Here is a 12,931-nt window from a genome sequence, read left to right as displayed (position 1 = left end):
AAATAGGATGTGCTATCCCGTTCGAAATAAGTTTTCTACAGGAATAACCAAACTTCAAATCCAAATCTTTATATCTATGGAAGAATTTAGTATAACGATTTTAACTAATTTGTGGTAACGAAATCCCTGACTTAATAATTCATCCATAATGCATATAGATTACATTCGTTTGAATAAAATTAAAAAGTCACAACAGACAGGGGCATAGCGTACGAGTTGTGAAATATAAACACCGTAAGATGGTGCCAACGGAACATCACCATCCAAAAATGGAAAATTAACAATAGGGAACGAAAAATAGTCTCTTTTGTCGTAAATTTTAGTACGGAGATTCTGGTTTTAAACTGAAATATTTAAATCTAGGAAAGGACAGTTATTACCGTTTAAATTTGATTTATTTAAAGTAATTTCTTTTGGGTTAATTTCCGAACTATATTGAGAAAACTTTTGATCATTTAACGAAAAACATCATCACGATAACGATAAGTGTTGTTGAATTTATCAATTAAATGCAATTTAGACGGGTCTTTACTAAGTGTAGTCATGACCATACGCGTATGGTCCAAATACTCATATGGTCCTGAACAGTCAAAAACTGATTCACAACAGTACAAAAACAGTCTGCTATTAAAGGGGCACACTTAGTACCAATACGAATACCTACCACATGCCGAAACGTACATAAATATTACCAAGGAGAAAATTAATAGCTTCAATCATCTCATCACACCTACAGTAAGTATATCTAGCATATTTACCTTTCTCATTAGAGAAGAAGGCTTTAAATGAGTTGCAGCAAATATATTTGCATTCAGATTTACCAAACAACTATTTTAAAAATTAAATAAGATTGTGTAAAGAGTAGAATAGTCAAAGCTCTCAACCGAATCAAAAGGACCATCAAAAGAACTTTATTTATCTAATACACCCAAAGAACTATTTACACTCCAAAAATAGTTAAATCCACTTTTTTTCATATATTTTATTACAATAGTTTATGATAAGCTCTTTAATAGTAGTTAGAAACTTGTTAAAAGCACTGAAAGGTTAGTTGTAGAACACTTACAAGAGACCGAGATGAAACGATATTTTACTGTCATTTTTTTGTGTAGTTTAGGTAACTAGTATAAAATAGGAACATTCAAATAAACTCATCATAGATACCAGGATTAAAATTTTATATTTATGCCAGACGCGCGTTTCGTCGTCTACAAAAGACTCATCATAAAAAAATGTTAAAAAGGCCAAATATCAAATGTTCAGAAGAAGCCTTAAGCTGAGATGTGGTTATGATATTTTGTTTACTATATGACTCGCTAGATATGTGTAGCGCATGGACTTGCGTGTAGATTAGTCTAGTTTTCCGAACTTCGAATTATTCACGGCTTCACCAATGAGTACCAATACAGGTTTCCTCACATCAGAATAATCAAAATACGACAAATCATAACAAATAAATAAATTAAAAAAAACCCGTCTTTTTCTCGATTTTCATATTTATTATTTCGTAGAAGATTTGCACCTTGTGAATTAAATCATATCATTGAATTGTTAAATTTTCTTCACTTCGACAACTGTTACAACACGATATGCAACATTTACACATCCAGCAACATAAGCTTTCATCTTCATCCGATGTATTTCCAGAATCTGTGCAATTTTCAGTTTGCTTCACGGATCCATCGAAATCTCGTATCGTCCTAATCAACTGTTTTAAATTTTCATTTTGTTTTAGGTAAATATCTTCTGAAATAATATACTTGTTTAAGTATGAATTATTGAAACGAAAGTGCTTTATATTTTTGTTGATTTCACTATTCAAACAATCATCGGTAAATGTGAGAAATACACATTTACAAACACCTTTACCGAATATGGATGAATCATTTAACAAGTTTTCAATTTCGGCTCTAACTGCATTATTCATGTATTTAGAATAAGGAATCACTAGACTAACAATGTCGGGTTTTCTAATCTTCGAATTATTCACAGCTTCTATTAAATCAGGTTTTCCCATATCAGATTTAAATCCTTTCACATCAATTATATTAAATATGAAATCGAAGTTTGGCTTATTTGAGTCAGTGTCACCAATCGGATAGAGGGTAAAAACATCTACGTCGTGTGGCTGCAATATAAAATTAAAGAATCTGTATTGACATAGGTTAAGTAAGTTGAATGTTGTGTTTTATAATGAACATTATACATCATTATCCTTGGGCCTAGGTAACGGAGTAGTTTACGTAGTTATATACTGTATCACTAGCATGTCGGCACTGAGCGGATGCGACTCCATTGTTATTGACTAGGATTATCAGTTATTCTACCGAAGGTAAGTGGTTCTTCCAAGGCACACCGACTTCCTCTGAAACTGAACGTCAGTAAATAGCCAACAGTGCTGAAAGTGAAATATAAATTCAATACTACAACCAATCAATCATAGTTCTCCTTATAACGTGGATGAATTATCCGATGGCTGCTCAACGCAGTGCACCGTTGCAGATGACACATTCTTGTTCTTTACAACAAAATATTTAAGTACATGATTTGTTTATAAAATCTGCAATGTGCCTGATTGTGCAAACAAGGAGGGGTGTTTCAAATGATTGTTCAAGGAAAACGTTTCAACGAAGACATATTTTACTCTGATGCGTTATTCTTACTCCAACTTAACTAATCGTTGCTGTGAAATCTAGAATACGTGTTCTAATAAGAGAATAACGTTTTGTATTTATAAGTTTTTCAATGCACCGTGTCAGGTATCAAACCAATGGCCTCTCGTGTAGTCGATCATATTACCACGAGATAACGCAGATGTTCTTGTTAATTCCTTTTTTTTTAGCTTTATAAAAAGTAAAATCACAAAAATACTGACGATAATTCAAAACTGAAAGCCGTTAATCAAATGGCAAAACCAACGGATGGATAACAAATGTCATATTCCTGACTTGGTACAGGCATTTTCTTATGTAGACAATGGTGGATTAAACCTGGTTTAATTATTTGCAATAAATAGTACAAAAAATTAATATGGACATTTTAACAAAGCTGAAAGTATACTTTAATGTATTGGTCAGATCTTTGAAGGTCCGTACAACCTTTAAAGTTTGAATAACGATTAAATCAATATGAACATACGCAAACACCCTGTGTATTCAACATGAGTTTATGTAGCATTTATAGCCACTATATGCAATTAGCTTGATCTGTTATAATTTGCCAGTATACCCTGTTGAAATTGTTCATAAATATCGACACTTACCAACTTTTTTCTTAAAATATAGTGGGGTGCTTTCGAGCCAACAACAACCTCTGAATTACAGGCTCCTGATTTTTGGCAGGTACATTAAGAATTATCGGGGTTAAACATTGCGATTGTTCAACCCTTCACTCAAATCAATAGATCGGTATAAAGCACAAACAAAGCAATTACAATCAATAAATAAATCATGTTTTATTCAGACTAAAGTATCAATCAATACAAATCAAACGCAGTTAGTGTAAAGACGCGACTGTCTGCGAAATTTGGTGCTAGTTTATAGGCATACAGATATACTACGAATTCAGAAAAATAAATACTTTGACATTACTTTAACTGGAATCAGGAATGATCTAGGAGAAATCATTATATCACAAATGCCCTAAAAGCAATTAATCAAAAGACAAGACGATCTCGGATATAAGAGGAATCTCGATTTACAAGAACATCCTCGTTTAACGTTTCAAATAAACCCATCATAGATACCAGGACTAAATTTTGTATATAAGCCAGACGCGCGTTTCGTCTACAAAAGACTCATCAGTGACGCTCGAATCCAAAAAAGTAAAAAAAGTCAAATAAAGTACAAAGTTGAAGAGCATTGAGATCAAAAATTCCGAAAAGTGTTGCCAAATACAGCTAAGGTAATCTATGCCTGAGGTAGAAAAGCCTTATTATTTCAAAAAATTAAAAATTTTGTAAACAGTTAATTTATAAACATAACAATATCAATGATAATTCATGTCAGCACAAAAAGTCAAATGAGTTATTTTCGCGACGTCAAACTGTGACATATCGGGAAAAGATGCATTTTTCGACTGATGTTTATCATTCAAACTGTTTTAGTTTGAAAACGAATTCATGGACCCCCATTTTTTTAAATTTTTGTTTAATTTTGCAGGGAGATTATGTGAACTAAATTTTATAATACTGTAAATAGTGCAATATTTTAATTTTGATAAATATACAGCAAAAAATTTTTTTCTCAATTCATTACCAATTGATAAATATGAGTTATTTCTGAATAAAAAATGCATAAATTTTTATGATACTAATAAAATACAGAAATTACATATTATTTAACAAACAACAATTTGTGTTTATCTTTTAAAACAAAAAAGTTATGTCTTTCTTTCGAAAGAGAAAATACGGCCATAAATCCGAATTTTTAGCAAATATACAAAATTTCTACCTCATTTAACTCAAAAAGGAGCACATGAAGGTATATTTTTTATTACATATTTGATTTAATCAGGCAAATAATAGCCTATATGTAAATTTTTCTCAAACTTAAAATACAGGATCAAAACTGTATCGTATGCCCTTAATGAGGTGTAAGTAATATACAATGGAGGGCAGAAATGCAGGAATATATCCATGCACCTTAATTTCAAATCAACTACAACTCCCAAATTGTTCTGTAAATTGTTTGTGTCATATACATGAGTTTATCCCGCGAATTTTTACTGACAAATCTGCACATACATGAAGCTAAAATACTTATATAAAAATTGATGCCCGAGGAAGGAGTTACCAAAATACAGTTAGTAGTTCTGGATAGTATGCGACTAGCAACTTATATCAAAACAATAGACAAAATTTACCAATATCAGAATTATCTCCGTTATTGAAAGATCAAATCCAATTACAATCTGATCCCTTTTTTCGGACTTAAGTATCAATCAGTACAAATCAAACGCATTTAGTATAAGGACGCCTTTGAAAGTCTGCGAAATATGATGCTCGTGCCCAAAAAACACAAATCTTGATAGAAAAAAGAGATTGTGGAACATGTCAATATCTTTATGTAACAAAAATATCAATAGACGGCCCAGCTAGAAAAGAACGATTCCGTCACTGTAAAATTAGAGTAAACAAGGAAATACAGATACTATGACCTAACAAATTGATACTTCGACATTAATAAAACTAGAATCAGGAATGATCTAAGAGAATCATTATATCCCAAATTCCATGAGAGCAGTTAATCAAAATACAAGACGATTTCGGATATATGCGGAGGTTTGATTCAAAAGTTTGAAAGTAATGTACGAGAAAATCAGAGTTTAAGGTTGAACATGAGGTTTGAATAAATTTATCATAGATGCAAAGATTGTCATTTTATATTAACGCCTGACTTGCATTTCGTCTGAGGTAGAAAAGCCTTAGTATTTCAAATAAATCATGGTTTGTAATCAGTTCATTTATAATTCTGACCATATCATTAATAATTAATGTCAACACAGAAGTGCTGACTACTTGGCTAGTGATAACCTCGGGGAATAAAAGCAGTGACATCGACCTAGTGGTTGTAAAATACAATAATATAAGTTTCAAATACAATCGTTGATCCTACAAAATTTCAAAAACATGAAAATAATATAATATGTTTATTAAATAATAATTCATACACAATCCTAAAATTAACTTCCTCTTTCATCTCAGACAGTTTGAACCTGCGTAAAGCAGAACAAACTCTATAAAATTGCTAATAATCATTGTTCATAATATTACATATTAATATAGTCATTATTTTCAATACTTAATATGTTTGACCAACTATGTAATTGATATATATTTTTTTTTTTAATCATTTACTGTTGATGATATTGATATCGTTCGATGATATTGTTCTAAATATGCCTATTGCTATTCTATGCATTATTACTATTTGTATACCAGTTGTATGGGCCATTGCCAATTATTGTAATTGTGTTTGTGCCAATAAAATATTTGTATTTATTTGTATTTGTATTTTGTAAATAAACTCATCATAGATACCAGGATTGAAATTTTTGTATTTACGCAAAACGCGCGTTTCGTCTATAAAAGACTCATCAGTGACTCTCGAATCAAAGAAAATTTAAAAGATCAAATTAAGTACGAAGTTGAAGAGCATTGAAGACCAAAAGTTCATCAAAGGTCTGCCAAATACAGCTAAGGTAATCTATTCCTAAAGCAGTCTGAAAACAACCTTAGTATTTCAAAAATTAAAAGTTTTGTAAACAGTTAATTTATAATTATGACCATCTCAATGATAATTCATGTCAACATAGAAGTGGTGATACCCTCGAGGAATAAAATATCCACCAGCAGTAGCATCGACCAAGTGGTTGGAAATAAATAATAATTACGATACACTATACGCGACATGAATATTTCCATGCAACTACATTGTAAATCAATAAAAAATGCCAATTTTCTGTAAATGATTTGTGTCATATACAAATACATGGAATTTTTACTGATAAATCTAAACATATAGGTATTTAAATTGTAATTGAAAATATACAATCCGATCAAAATCAGTTAAGGCATAATTTAGATTATAATTATAATTTCGTTTTCAGCGTTCAGTATATCTAATATTAAACAGTATCCTAAATAAATTAAATGCGGTAGCCATAATTAAAAAAAATAAATTATTCACACATTATTTCAAAATTCCAAAGTTGCCCTTCCTTTTTGTTCAGTTATCAAAAGTTTTGAAATATTCATCTACCGGTATTAAATATCCATACATTGGTATGATGTGATAGAATGCATAGTATATCCAATTCTTACAACTCTTTCTATCAGATATGGATACAGAATTTACACTTTTCGTACCAGATACCGTTTCTTCATCCATATTGTTGAATAATCTTTTCCTTTTGGATTTTAGGGGTCGATTCGCAATACTATTAAGTTGACGAAACAAATGACAAAGACTTTCATCTCGATTTATCCATTGCTCCATCATCTTAGGGTTTGAATTAAACAAATTCGAATTGTTAAATTTGAAAAGGGGGTTATCATTCCTAATCAATCCAGATTTTAACAGTTCGGTAACACAAGGAAAAACCTCACCGCCCGTATCATCAAAAGTAACCATGGGGTATATGTCAACATTGTTTTCTTTCGAAAAACTTTCTATAACACTTTCGAACTTTGTCTTATGATCATTATCTAAAATATAATGCACTGGCATAACAATCATTACCGCATCTATTGATATACTTTCTTTCAATATTCTAATTGCATGATTTGTTTCACCGGAAGAAATAGTTTGCAAGTTTATATCAATAATATTGATATGCCATGGGATTTTTTGGAAACTCTCCCTTTTCATCACTCTGTACCATTGGATAACATTCACTCCAATTGTATTCTACAAAATACAGATAATAAAGATTTGCTTTATTTCGCAATTCAATAAGTAGCTTGTAATTGTTTTTTGGCACACATATATACTAGTATATATGTATACAATCGACGCCATTTTATGTAAAATGCATTTTTCTATTTGGATACACAAATACCTATCAACTGTACGATCGTAATTTTATAGTTAACTGATACTATTACCCAGGGGAGTCTCTTTATATACTCTATCACACAATGGTATACACATTGGCAGCTTAAAATACATCAAGGGTTAAACATATTTATATTGTAAAAGGACTGGCTAGCAGCATTAATGTTTTCTAACACGAATTAGAATAGAAAACCCCACTTATGGATCATGAAGCCATTTGTTTCGATGTAACTTTAGAGGTAAGCAGTATGCACCTATTCCTACACGACGGATTTTACAGCCTAATCCAACAGACGTGGCAGTTGGACACCCCATACAAGTTTCTTATAGACTGAATCATGCTGTAAATATTAAAAATCCCATGATACATCATCTTATTCATTACATCACTGTCAGTAAGTTCATACATCTACATATCTTTACAGTGATAAAATTAAGAATGGAAATGGGGAATGTGTCAAAGAGACAACAACCCAACCAAAGAGCAAACAACAGCAGAAAGCCAACCATAGGTCTCCAATGCAGCTAGAAACTCCCGCACCGGGGGCGTTCTTCAGCTGGCTCCTTAACAAAAATGTTTGAATTGTTTTACATTGTCATTTCGGGTCCCTTTATAGCTGACTACGCGGTATGGGTTTTGCTCATTGTTGAAGGCCGTACGGTGATCTATAGTTGTTAATTTCTGTGTCATTTTGGTCTCTTGTGGAAGGTTGTCTCATTGGCAAGTATACCACATCTTCCTTTTTATAAGTCCATTTAAAAGTAAAATACAGAAAAACAAGTACAAAATTTTAACACAATTCCTTGTAGCTTTTGATCATAAACAAGCTTCTGTTCAAGTTTGGTACGAATCCAGGATAGTTTAAGAAAGTATTAAAATTTTATGTTTCCTAGAAAAAACTTAGTCCATTTATAAGTAAAATACGGAAAAACAGGAATATATTTTTTTACAAAATTTACTTTTGGAAACTGTCGTACAATCATAAACAAACTTCTGTACAAGCTTGGTTCAAATTCAAGATAGTTTAAGAAAGTTGTAAAATTTCTAAAACGCCGACGACGAAATGTTGGATAGCTATGTCTCGCTTTTTCGACAAAAATTGAAGGCTCGACAAAAATCATAAAAGACTAACAAAGGCCACAGGCTCCTAACTTGGGACAGGTGCTAAAATGCCGCTAGGTTAAACATGTTTTTAAAAATCTGAACCTATATTCTGCTAACAGACACACGTGAATAACTAGATTAACAACTTCATTTTCTACGGCATAAATCATCGAGTTCAAGACAAGTGTTCTTGTGTAACACACAAAATCAATGATGCAACACTGTCAATTTGAATGCCCACGCTCGCATTACACCTGTTTTTTAGCCTCGTATAAATACATCTAGAGTCGATTTCACAGAAAAACTAAGGACTTAGATTGATCGTCAGTATACTGAATTATTATTATTGATCCCGAGGTGAACAAAAAACTAGTTCTCGATTATTTGATAAATCATGTTAATCAAAACAAGATATCTTATTTTAAAAAAGTAATCTTTACAAACCTAATATACTAAGCATTAATGTCATTAATTGGAAAAAGTTTGAATTTATGACCGCCTATTTATTTTTATAGTACGTTATGACGTAAGCAGCGTTCGTTTTCTTTACTGTGTGCCAAAAAACTAGTAAAATCACAAAAATAATTCTAGGAAAATTGAAAATAGGAAATTCCTAATCAAAATGGTAAAATCGAAAACTTAAACACATCAAACGAAGGGATAACAAATGTCATATTCCTGACTTGGTATCGACATTTTTGGTATACAGAAAAATGGTGGATTAAAGCTGGTTTTACAGCTGAATAAATAGCTTTTATGGCATTCGCATCAAATTCCACTATATTGACACTGATGTATGATCAATAAAATTGAGAATGGAAATGGGGAATGTGCCAAAGAGACAACAACCCGACCATAGAAAAAAACAACAGCAGAAGGTCACCAACAGGTCTTCAATGTAGCGAGGAATTCCCGCATCCGGAGGCGTCCTTCAGCTGGCCCCTAAACAAATATATACTAGTTCAGTGATAATGAACGCCATACTAATTTCCAAATTGTACACAAGAAAAAATAAAATAATACAAGACTAACAAAGGCCAGAGGCTCCTGACTTGGGACAGGCGCAAAAAACAGACATTATAGCTGAAAATGACACAAACAGGGTACATCAGTCAATATTGTGTTATAATCTTAATCCCTATCAAAGTAGGTTAGAAAACTTCTTCAAATAGATTATTTTGATAGTACCGACAATATGACAATCATTTATTCCTTTTTATATAGTCAAGGCCGTTTGAAATTAAAATCAAAGAGTAATAAATCGAAATTTCCAAAAAGTAATGTCAAATACGAATACGTCAATAAATGGTTTTTCGTGTCAAAACGAGAGTACTGATCTTTTCATTGCTGATATCCCCAGGGACGAAACGGTCACTAATTATAGCATCCACTCAGTGGTTGTAAAAACTAATCAAATATACCAGGCTTATAATTTGGTACTTCAGGCACGAGTTTCTTCTACATAATACCCAATAGTAAGACCCGAAAAAAAATTCTACCGTTTAAGTTTAAAGTAATTTAAAACGAGTGATTGGTGAAAAATAATGTTCATCGAATTCTTGAACCAATGAATGTATATATCATAAACTTCTTCTGTGCACGATTTTATCATTTTTTTACGCAAAAATATCGTATATATTTTTTTTTCTCTCTGTTTGTTATGAAGTGAAAATATAGCAGCTCATTAATTGTCGCGTTTTTTAAGCCGTAGTCACCTTATAGTCACCAATCAACAAAGACGCATGAATATTGAGCACGTGTAAAACATGTTCAATCAGATAAAAGTTTATTTCAGTGACAGATCCATGCGTATTGCGATCACCGGTTTTTTATGAGAAGGGTCATGCTAAGGTCACTTGTCGTTGAATTGGTGCCTGGAAGCAAGCAATTAAAAAAAGTAAACTTCTTCTAAATGTGGACACATTACAGAATTTTTTTCAGAAAAAAGTATATGTACATAAGTTTAATAATGACAACTATCCTTTTTGTTATAAAAAACATGCCTAATTAGTTTTTAATTTGAGGGTACATATGACTTTAATATAGTTTTCAAAGGATCAGGATTATAATTTAGTACGCCAGACGCGCGTTTCGTCTACATAAGACTCATCAGTGACGCTCATATCATATAATATGTGGAACACTTTATACAAAAAAGCTGATATTTAGAATATCTTTGAAATACAGCGAATGTATATATAGAAATACATCGACAATAATCTCCTTAATCTTTTTCGAGTATCTATAAATAACTGTTGCCTCAATCTGAAACTTGCGCGAAAAAGCTTGATCCGAGATTGAGAAGTAACTTGAGCTCCGTAAACAAGAGGCTCTCTAGAGCCTAAATCGCTAAAAGCTTTTTTTTTGGAGATATAAGCCAAAACTGCATTTGACCCATATGTTCTATTTTTAGCCATGGCGGCCATGTTTGTCGATGGATCAAAACTTTGGATACAATTTATAAACAAGATACCCTAAGGAACATTTAGTTATAGTTTGAAGGTATTTGACTCAAAAGTTTCCGAGGAAAGATTTCTTTTAATAGTTTAAGACGACAGACGACGACAGACGACGGACGACGGACGCCAAGTGATGGCATAAGCTCACATGGGACCCTTCGGGACCCGGCGAGCTAAAAACTCTAAATTTTACGAGATTTAGAATTTTAATACAGCTTTTCTGCGTTTTAAAAACTATAGCAGAAATCAGAATAGTTGTCTTGCTGACATTTAATAAAGGCATTACATGCATTTCTTTGTGATTATCTTGGCGAGCACTCTTACAATTAAGAAACATTCAAAATTGAATAGACTCTATATAATGATGATCCTGTAAATCAGACACTTATAAATCTTATATTAACTGCTATTGATGATAGCACCGAAAAAACAAGCACAATCCACTAGTGTACAAGTTGACACTGATTCTAAAAACTAAACCTTTCAATGCCTATATTACAACACTTTTGATACCCAGCTTTTGCAAGTTCTAACTGATAAAGTCAATCAAATAAAGTCACTGCCTTTACAAAAAGATAATGATAACATCCGTCAACTTTCTACAGGTACATGTGCTCCTGACATTAGATATAATCATCATTCATCATGAAAATTTGTGTGAAACAGATTTAAAATCACAGCTTAGGTAAAGTGTTTAAGATGTCCAACCATACACAATCGATTTGAAACAGATCGTCAATGAAGCTGAATTTGAAAAATAAGGAAACACAAATACCGTGGTTCAAACACTAATGACCACAAATGAAATAAACTGTGCAAAATATTACTCAAATTCAAAACCATGCGAAAATGTTGCCTCCATGTTAAAGAACGCAACTTTTGATTCCGAAAAAAGTAACACTGGCAATACCAATATTGTATGTACAGCATACTAAATCGTTGAATTAATTATTTAACATCAATTAATAACACAACGAAAACTCAAAATGATACATGTGTACATATAAAAGACTTTTGAAATCTGAAGCTTCATCATGTAAACAAAAACTTTCAAGGTTCAAGGTTTAACAGGTACACTAAATATCATCTAACAATGTATATTTCAGGACAAATAAAATAAAAAAGTTAGAAGTATGTAACCAATGTGTGGAAAGGTAGCACAAAAAAGTATTGTCCCGTATATTAAAATAGACAATCTGTATAAAACTCTTAAATAATCTGGCATTAAGATGCTGAATATAAAAAAAAGAAATATGCAGGCTATGACTATCAATTGGTCAACCTGACAAGAATTTCCTTAATTTTTTTGTGCTTGGCTACATTATTACAGCATCAATTAGTTAAATATACATTAGTCGTATGATGACCTGTTAGAAATTGTAGACAAATTAATTATTAATCATTAAGCTAAAAGGCGCCACCTATCTTTTTGTGGAAACTTGTATATAAGGCATAGGCCGGAGTTCGATTTCATAGAGGATTATATATATCATAATTTGCAAGAAGCATCTTATTACTTCAACTGCGTATAACTTTAACACTCAGAATATCGAATAAGCGTATGTTGAGTGATTAATATGATAAGTTTACTTGTTTCAAACCTAATGGTACTATTAAATATAAATATTATATGCACGTCTGAAAATTAAACCCAACAGTGTTAGAATCAGATTTGTATGCTGACATAGTTTTGTCTTAACGGACACATTTGATACACTTCAACACCAATTGCTAAGCTTCATGTCCAGCACTCTGAACTCGCCCAAGCTATACAACAAATTTACCCAATACTGTGTTTGGAAAATAAAGTA

General features: G+C 31.9%; 1 long non-coding RNA gene across 1 annotated transcript in view; it reads right to left on the bottom strand.

The window, feature by feature from the left end:
• Nucleotides 1-6,616: 6,616 nt before the first annotated feature.
• LOC143078451 (uncharacterized) overlaps nt 6,617-12,931 on the bottom strand; it is a 28,366-nt gene continuing 22,051 nt past the window's right edge. Inside the window, exon 4 of the long non-coding RNA XR_012979229.1 lies at nt 6,617-7,409. This is a non-coding gene — a long non-coding RNA (uncharacterized LOC143078451). The remainder of the gene's footprint in view (nt 7,410-12,931) is intronic.

This window comes from Mytilus galloprovincialis, chromosome 6 (genome assembly GCF_965363235.1).
Source record: "Mytilus galloprovincialis chromosome 6, xbMytGall1.hap1.1, whole genome shotgun sequence".
NCBI classification, from domain to species: domain Eukaryota; kingdom Metazoa; phylum Mollusca; class Bivalvia; order Mytilida; family Mytilidae; genus Mytilus; species Mytilus galloprovincialis.
Note: the sequence above shows the minus strand (reverse complement) of the source record. Positions and strands in the feature narration are given on the sequence as shown.